Raw genomic sequence first — 8,301 nt, forward strand, 5'->3', positions numbered from 1 at the left:
TGAATGCAATTATGTAAGAGGATATTATTTGAAGGGGCAGAATTAATGTTTTCATAGTCTAAAACGGAAAGAATGACATCAACCTTAGTGTAAATTTTGCAAATGGTCATTTCCAAAATGAGTTTGCAAATTTGTTTCATGATATGGTGGAATGTCCTAATAGCCTAATAAACATTATCACACCCCATGTTTTCTAATGTGTCCACTACACTATTACCCTCCTAAAAAATATGAGAAAGGTTGCACTATCAAATGTATCAACACTCCATATTTTCTTTAAAATATACATAATTTTCTAATTGTAAGATGTTCTTTTTATACCTATTAGAAATAATCAAGCTTGAGTCCCATTCAATATGCACTTTTTTAAAATTCATTTATTTTGGAAAAAGTAGAATTGATAATAACACATAAGCCTCTTCCATATTGTTTGTATCATGGGGCAGAGGGGAAACCTTAAATACTATAGGATCACCCCATTGATCTCTAATGCAAATATATGTACCTGGCTCACCCGAGTTGCCCCCTTAAAGGTTCGTCAAAATTCATCTTCACAAATCCCATGGGAGGCGGGAAATAAGAAGTGTTTTCCCTATCATTGCCTATTTTTTATGTAGTGGATGGGGAAAAACTCAAAAAAAATTAGAATTTGAGAAAGAGGCTACACCAATGTGAAAAAGTATAGTTGAAGTATATATTTTTTTGTAGAGCTTTTTTAGCAATTAAAGAATTCTTTATGTGCATAGTTAATAGGAATTTGAGAAGGATCCTTCCATAGAGCCATGTATGAGAAAGATTGAATTGCATCAATATAATCAATTAAATAATCACTCCAACATTTTTTGAATACATGAATAACATCCCTCAAGATATTGCATAAAATAAGGGAAGGAAACCCATTCCAAGAGTCCTCTCAAAATCTAACTTCATCTCCATTATGCACTTCCCAAAAAATATACTTTGTGATCACATCACTTTAAGAGTCATGAAATCTCATACACTTCAACCTTTTGGAGGATCTAGAGTGGTTATAATCTAGAAAGGATCAGAACAATCCAAGTATTTCACTTGCATTATTAGAAACCATTTTATCATTAGATTAGAATACATTTTCCATATCAACTTACAACCAAAGATTTTATTTCTTTTTGCCAAGTCATGGAGCCCAACAGCCCCAACTTATTTTAAAGTTTCAATCTCATTTAGTGATACTAATGCAATTTTTTTCTCCTAAGACATGTTACCTTTCCAAATAAAAACCCTAATTAGTCTTTCAATTTTCCAAATAAGATCTATGGGAGCTTTAATGATTGACATGTAATCATTTGATATTGCAGATAATACAAATTTGACTAGTAGGATTCTACCTAATAGTGAAAACCAACATTCTTTCCATGCATAGATTCTAGTTTTAATTCTATTAATTATGATCTTCCAATTCGTACACTTATTAGAACCCACAAAGAATAGTATTCTTAAATAGGTTGAGGGAATCTCTTCTTGAGGGAAACCTAAAATAGAGACAATTTTCTTGGAAACTACAATATTGGTGTTGAAATTATAAACATATAATTTCTATGCATTAACTTTTTTCCCAAAGACTAATGTGTATAGATCTAACATATGCTTAATTTCTTTAGTTTCTTTGAAATTTTATTTTTCAAATAATAAGGTATCATCTACAAATAGGGAGTGTGTGATAGAAATTAAGTTTCCTTTGATGTGAACCCTAGACCATCTCCCTTGATTATGCATGGAACAAATGATCATATTATTTGCCATGATATCTTAGTTAAATTTTATTCATCTAAAATATATAATTTTTACTCATCTTAGAATATATTGTTGGAAAAATGTTTAGCACTCCCCTTGGGGTTCATGACAAGGGCTTAACTGCCTCTTATGTACTATAAGTTGAGTGGTTGTGTTGGACATTGATAGATCAATCTTTTGGTGTAATGAAAATCACACTCTAATAAGTGGTATTAGAGCTTGGTCACACATTTGAACCTCAGACTCTCTAGTAACATTATTGGGAGATTGTTAGAAAAAAAAAATTAGCACTCCCCTCAAGATTTGTGATAAATTCTTAAATGCCTTCTATGTATTGTAAGTTGAGTGGTTGTATCGGACATTGACAGATTGGTCTTTTGGTGTAACAAAAACTATGCTCTAATAAGATATCATATTGGAACTTTTCTATAAAAATAAATTCATATATCAAAAAAATATGTGAAGAGGTTATTTTGAAATAGTTATTCCACTTATATAGGATAATTTCATTAAAAATTAGGAGCTTCAAGAAGGTAATCTCAATTCAATTCAAATTATTTTTTAAATAGATATGTGTGTTTAACAATCATGCTTTATGTGTTCTGCATGAAGAATTTCAAGGTGCCATAACATTAAGACATAAAATGTGAATACAAGTAATTATATTCTTTAACATGAAGAGATTCCCATAATCATTCATAGTATTAAGATGCAACTTCTAGTTTTGATAGTGTCATATTTCTACATCAACATTTTGAGTCACACTCAATGATCAATCATTGGGATAAGAAAAGCTAGAGGAGAAAAATGAGAAGTTGTAGACCTATCAGAGTAAATATAATGATGTTAAGAATTGAGAAAAATAAGGGCACAATGGTCGAGACAATAAAGGGCCAACCAAAAGAAATTTTGATAAAAGAAAAGGGGATTGATAAAGATACAAGGTTTAAAGAAAGAGGAAGCTAAAAGCTACTAGGATCCAAATAATAATAAAGATGATGAAGATGATGATGATGATAGTAATTTAATAATAATAATGAAAATAAAAAGGGATCTTAATAAATAACACTAATAATTAATCACAACGCATTTAATAATAATTAATCTTGGCTTTGGCTTCTTACCAATAAAAAATGATAATAACAAAGATAAAAATAAAGAGGACAATAACAAAAAATAAAAAAAGGAAAAAGGAATGAGATAAAGAAGAATAATATTTACAAAAACTAACGATAAAAAAGAGAAGAGAGAAAATTAAAAAGTAAGAAAAAACAACTAAGAAAGAAATAATACAAAAAACAACCAAAAAATGAAAGACAATGAAGATTAAAAAATAATAAGGGAACCAAAAATACAAACAAATGATAAAGAGAAAGAAACAAATGTAAAAACCTAATAAGATGCACAAGACACAAAAGAAGAAAGTGAAATGAACAAATAGAAATGAAACTAATGAAAACTAATAAATAAAAAGGTTTTTTTAAAAAGGCAAGAAAATGAAGGTTGGTGTATATATATAATAAGGTATTTTTCTTATTAGCTAAATTTCAACATGAAGGTCCTCCCAGATCTAATACATAATTCTTTGTAAACTGAAACCCTAAAAAAAATCCAAAATTCTTCAAGATCAAGAACAAGTTGCCATAGATCTGAGCTTTGATACCATGTTAAATTTGAGAAATACAAATTTTCTAAACCCAAGAAACTTGCATGCAAAAACTAGTCACTAGAGAAGAATGGAGCCCAAACAATTTGCTCTCAAAAAATAAAATGCATTAAGAGAGAATGAATAGATTTGCAATCACAATCCTCATTAAAGGAGAAAGCTAAAATCTAGCTAAAAAAACCTAAAGGGAAATATAAGAAGTGTTTGGGAGGTGGGAAATATAAGGTCTCTTGTCACATTGGCCTAATTCAATACCTATACTATTGTGTTCAGCACCTGAGCCCCTTGCAACTACCACTCGACCTCCATCCCATGCATAGGTCTGGATTTTTGGCACAAAATTCTACATGAACCAAGGTCCTATAGGTCCACACCTTTGAGCTCCAATATTTTCATAAAGGGCATCCTTTTTGTACTTGTCTTAAGACTAGCACAAATCCTTTTTACAAGGTTTGATTTTTTTTATTAAAAAGGAGCACGTGGTTTCTAAGCCTCTACCTCTAATAATGACACAATATTTTAAAGCCAAGTAATATTTTTGGTGAAACATAGTTTTTATGGGCACTTTTTATTATTTTGGCAAACTTTTTTTCTTTCAATCCATGCACTTAGCCTCCAATCATGGGTCATTGGCTCTACCTCCAATCACAGGCTACATCAGGTCCCCATACTCCTCACACATTTTTTGCAACAGACCTGTGTGCTTGGGTTCCTACTCAAATGAGCTTTGGGTTACGATTTTCAAACCAAGGTTGCATTTTTTCAAAGTGTGCCTTTTTTTCACATCTCCACATGAGCTCTTCATTAATTTGGGCCTTGCACAATTACTTTAACATTGAGCTGCATTTTTTTAAAAGTGGGTAGATGATTCAATTTTTTTCCACTAACCTTGGTGTAATTATATTTTAGTGGCTCTTCCAAGTTTAGTGGCTCCAAAAAAATTCAATTTCCCTCTCTACTTTCCTATATGAGTATCTATCATACTCTGTCGGGAGTCATGTGTGTGCAAAATGGTGCCCCCTCTGCCACATTAGTGTTGCATGCACTCTCTTTTGTGGAGTTTTCTAGCTCCTTTTTTGGTGGATTTTTGGTTATTTATGCATTGTTTGAAGGTGGTTAGTGGATTTTGGTGGTCATTTCCATTATTTTTTTGGCCTTCTACAAGGTAGTTTACTATCATCGTCGTTGGGTTTTTAATGTCATTGGTTGGTGGATTGTGAATTTTTTCCCTAACACAAGTGATTTTTTGTGGGCATTTTATCATGCATTATTGGGTGTCTTTTTCTAACATGAGTATTTTCACATGCATTCTTTATGGCCACCGATATTTTTGTGGCACCAACCCCTTCTATTTTTTAGTCACTTATTATTTTTTGTTGAGGGGGATTTCTAGCATTTGTTTTATCTCAATGGCTATTTGACCATCAAATTTGGGCTCATCACTTGTTGATATTAGCACCTACATCATCACATTTATTTTCTCTTATGGCTCCATTTGGACCCACTGATGGTTTTTTGCTCATATCTCAGGTATACAATCTTTCTTTTTCATAAATGAGATACTATCAGAAAGTTGGTTTTGAGGTTGTCATGGTGGTATGATTATTTTTTAGTTTTGATATTTTTTTAATGGATTTTTTTATTGTCAAAGTTAGGGGTTCTTTTTTACACTTTGAGAGACATCTTGAGCATGTGCTCTACAATTTGGGAAATTTTTATATCATTGGTAAGGTCTTCCTTTGCTCTTTCCGATGATGTTGGTTGTTTTTCTAGATTATGCCTCAAGAATATCTTATTCCTTTTTTCATTTTTTACATTATGGTGGATAACTTGGTTGTTTCAAGTCTGGGGAATATTTTTGTTGCTTCAAATGATTCATCTTCGGCTATACTATCTATTGTACTAGCCTTATGTCTAGCTAGGTACAAGCACAAACTTGTGACACCCTTGTGTAAAGGAAAAGGCTAACAAAAGTATAATTATTCACCTTCAATGATAAAATTGGTATTATTATTTTCAATTTGAAATTTGAGTAAACTAATGAAATGTGTAGAAATGGATGAAGTTTAGGATTATCATTTTTAATAATTATTTGGAATAACAATTGATATATTTTTCTAATTATTATAGATAATTGTTTAGCTGCTGAAAAATGTTAAAAATTAGGGATCTAGTGCCCACCACAAAACTATATGGAAATAATCTTATTTCTCTTTGACCTCATACTATGTTATAGATAACATATGTAGCTAGAATAATCAAAAATAAAAATTGTCTTTAGACCTATATTTTCTCTTTTATAATGATTCAAATTTTAACTCACCTGAAATTGATAGTTTTCATCTCCGACCACATTTTTCAAAAAAAATCTATTCTAACTGTAAGAATTAGCCTAAGGGAAAAATTCACCCAGGAACTACCAACTCAAACACAAGCACAACTATACACCAGAAAGAGAGAGTATGATCAGAATGACGATATATTCATTCAATATGCCATGTTAAAGTACACTAGGAGTGCTTGTATATAAAGGCCTCTAAGATACATCTAGAATGTCTCATAATTAGCTACATGATATGTCATACAACCAAGCACATGTCCACCAGATATGGGTTATCCTCCATTAAGCACGGAAGTAAGTGTGGTGATGAGAGGATAAGCCTACTAGGGTGTGACATGCAAATTAGTGTTGTAGACACCATGTGCTAAAATAGAGTTGCATACTCTTGTATTGTCAACATGACAACTCAAAAAGCAGTGCAAACTCCTAAGTGTCTCACAAAATAAAATAATAAAATAATGCATTAACCTAAGTAAACTTAAGTGAGTGTAAATAGTAAATACGTATTTACACCAACAACCCCCCCTTAAGTGCAACTTAGGGGAATGCCCTTAAGCTTACAAAAACTAGGATGAAGATGCATGATGGGTCCCAGCTACTAGGCAATGTTAGGTACCCATGTACATAATGAACATGCAATCTCTCATAAAGTGGAGAAAGAGGGAAAACTCATGGGAAAAACACTCCCCCAAAAAGAGAGATAAAAGGGATGCATGGATGGATAAAGTAATCAAGACCCCCCCATTACGACATACATCTAGTATATACATAAGTGAAGAATGAGAAGAACTAGTCCTCAGAAGACGAAAAAGTCCCCCTCATAAGAAAGAAGAGGAAGAGAGACAAGGTAGTCCCCCCCCCCCCCCCCAAATGATGAATGTCTATCAGTGAAGGTTGCTCTGATGAAGAAGCTGGTCCAAGAATGCAGAATGGTGTTCCTCCCCTTAGGAAGAAAAAATGCCAAAGGTACAATCCTGAAGATGTATGGTGGCCCTAAAAATTTCTCAAGTATCCCTATGTTGATGTTGATGGTTGCCCCTTCCAACTGTGCTAAAAAGAATGAATACAAATCTGGCAAGGATGTTTATTGAACCTGTTCCAATGAACCAACTAGCTCCTCTACTGACAAAGAAACCTCTTCCATTTTTTGTTCATAAGGATCCACAATCACACCAACCTATGAAGATTGATCATGTAGAGAATGGACATGAGGGTCAAAATGAGCCCTCGCAACAACTGTAGAAGAATTACCTTTATCAATGAGAAGATGCAAGTCCTCAAATCTATCTCCAAAATCAATTAAAGATGGAGCTAGAAGATGAGATGTACCATGTTTTGTTGGACCTTTCACTATGGTAGTGTAAGCATGTGGACTAGACTGATGATGTGACCTCTCACTAAAACTGTTGATAGAACCCCATGTGTATAAACTTGTTGAAGCACTATCATTGGTGTCACTATCAGTTTCCACTATGTATGATGTGTGGAGAGGATTAGAGGATAAGCTGGGTGAACTTTCCTCAAAGTGAACATTCTTCTCCACAAAAAAATCATGTGTCTCTGGATCCATAAGTATGTATGCCTTAGCATTGTCTTAATATCCTATGAAAGTACAAGACCTAGGTACTAGTGCCTTGCATCCCTTGGAAGATAGGTTTGCCAATGTTGGACAACCAGAGACTCTAAAGTGACTAACAACTAGTTTTTTGCCACACCATTCCTCAAAAGGAGTCTTCCCATCTAAGGCATTATGAAGAGACCTGTTAAGTATGTGAGTAGCACTACTTATGGCTTCAACATCTAATGTAGGATCAAGAGACTTGGCTTTTATCATGCAACTTACCATGGATTTGAGAGTCCTAATCCTCATAGCTACAAAATCTATCTTATGTGGACTGAATGCTGGTGTGTTATAAAGATCAATTCCCTCAATTTTGCAAAAGTCCTTAAGTCTTCTGTCTACATATATGTTCTCATTGTCCACCTTTAGTACCTTGATGGCTTTCCTAGATTTGTATTCAACATGAGTCGTGAAGTCTTGAAGCTTAAGAACCACTTCACTCTTATGATGAAGGAAGAAGACCCTAGTGAATCTTGAAAAGTCATCAACAAATGTGAGATTGTAATGGCCTTGGCTGACCAAAGTCACCACAAAGGGTCCTGCTAAAACCATGTGAACTAACTGAAGAACAATTGGAGCTCTAGAAGACTTTCCTTTATCATACTTCTCCTTGAGATCCATATCCACTAAACATGATGAACACTCACTCTTAGAAAAGTTGATGTTAGGTAGACCTTTGACCATATGTTTTGAGCAAAGTTGTTGAAGATGGTAGAAGGTAAGGTGACTAAACTACTCATGCCATAGGTTGATGCATGAAGTAGAGTGAGTCAACAAGGCTTGAGAAGGAGATTTAGGAAAAAAATGGGAGAAGGAATAAAGCCTCTCATCATCATTGACTTGCCCAACTACAACCAATGAATCATCTTTTAGACTTCGCACCATTATTGAATCTAGAAG

This window comes from Cupressus sempervirens, chromosome 3 (genome assembly GCF_028749045.1).
Source record: "Cupressus sempervirens isolate cs-2001-9-10 chromosome 3, ASM2874904v1, whole genome shotgun sequence".
Lineage (NCBI taxonomy): Eukaryota > Viridiplantae > Streptophyta > Pinopsida > Cupressales > Cupressaceae > Cupressus > Cupressus sempervirens.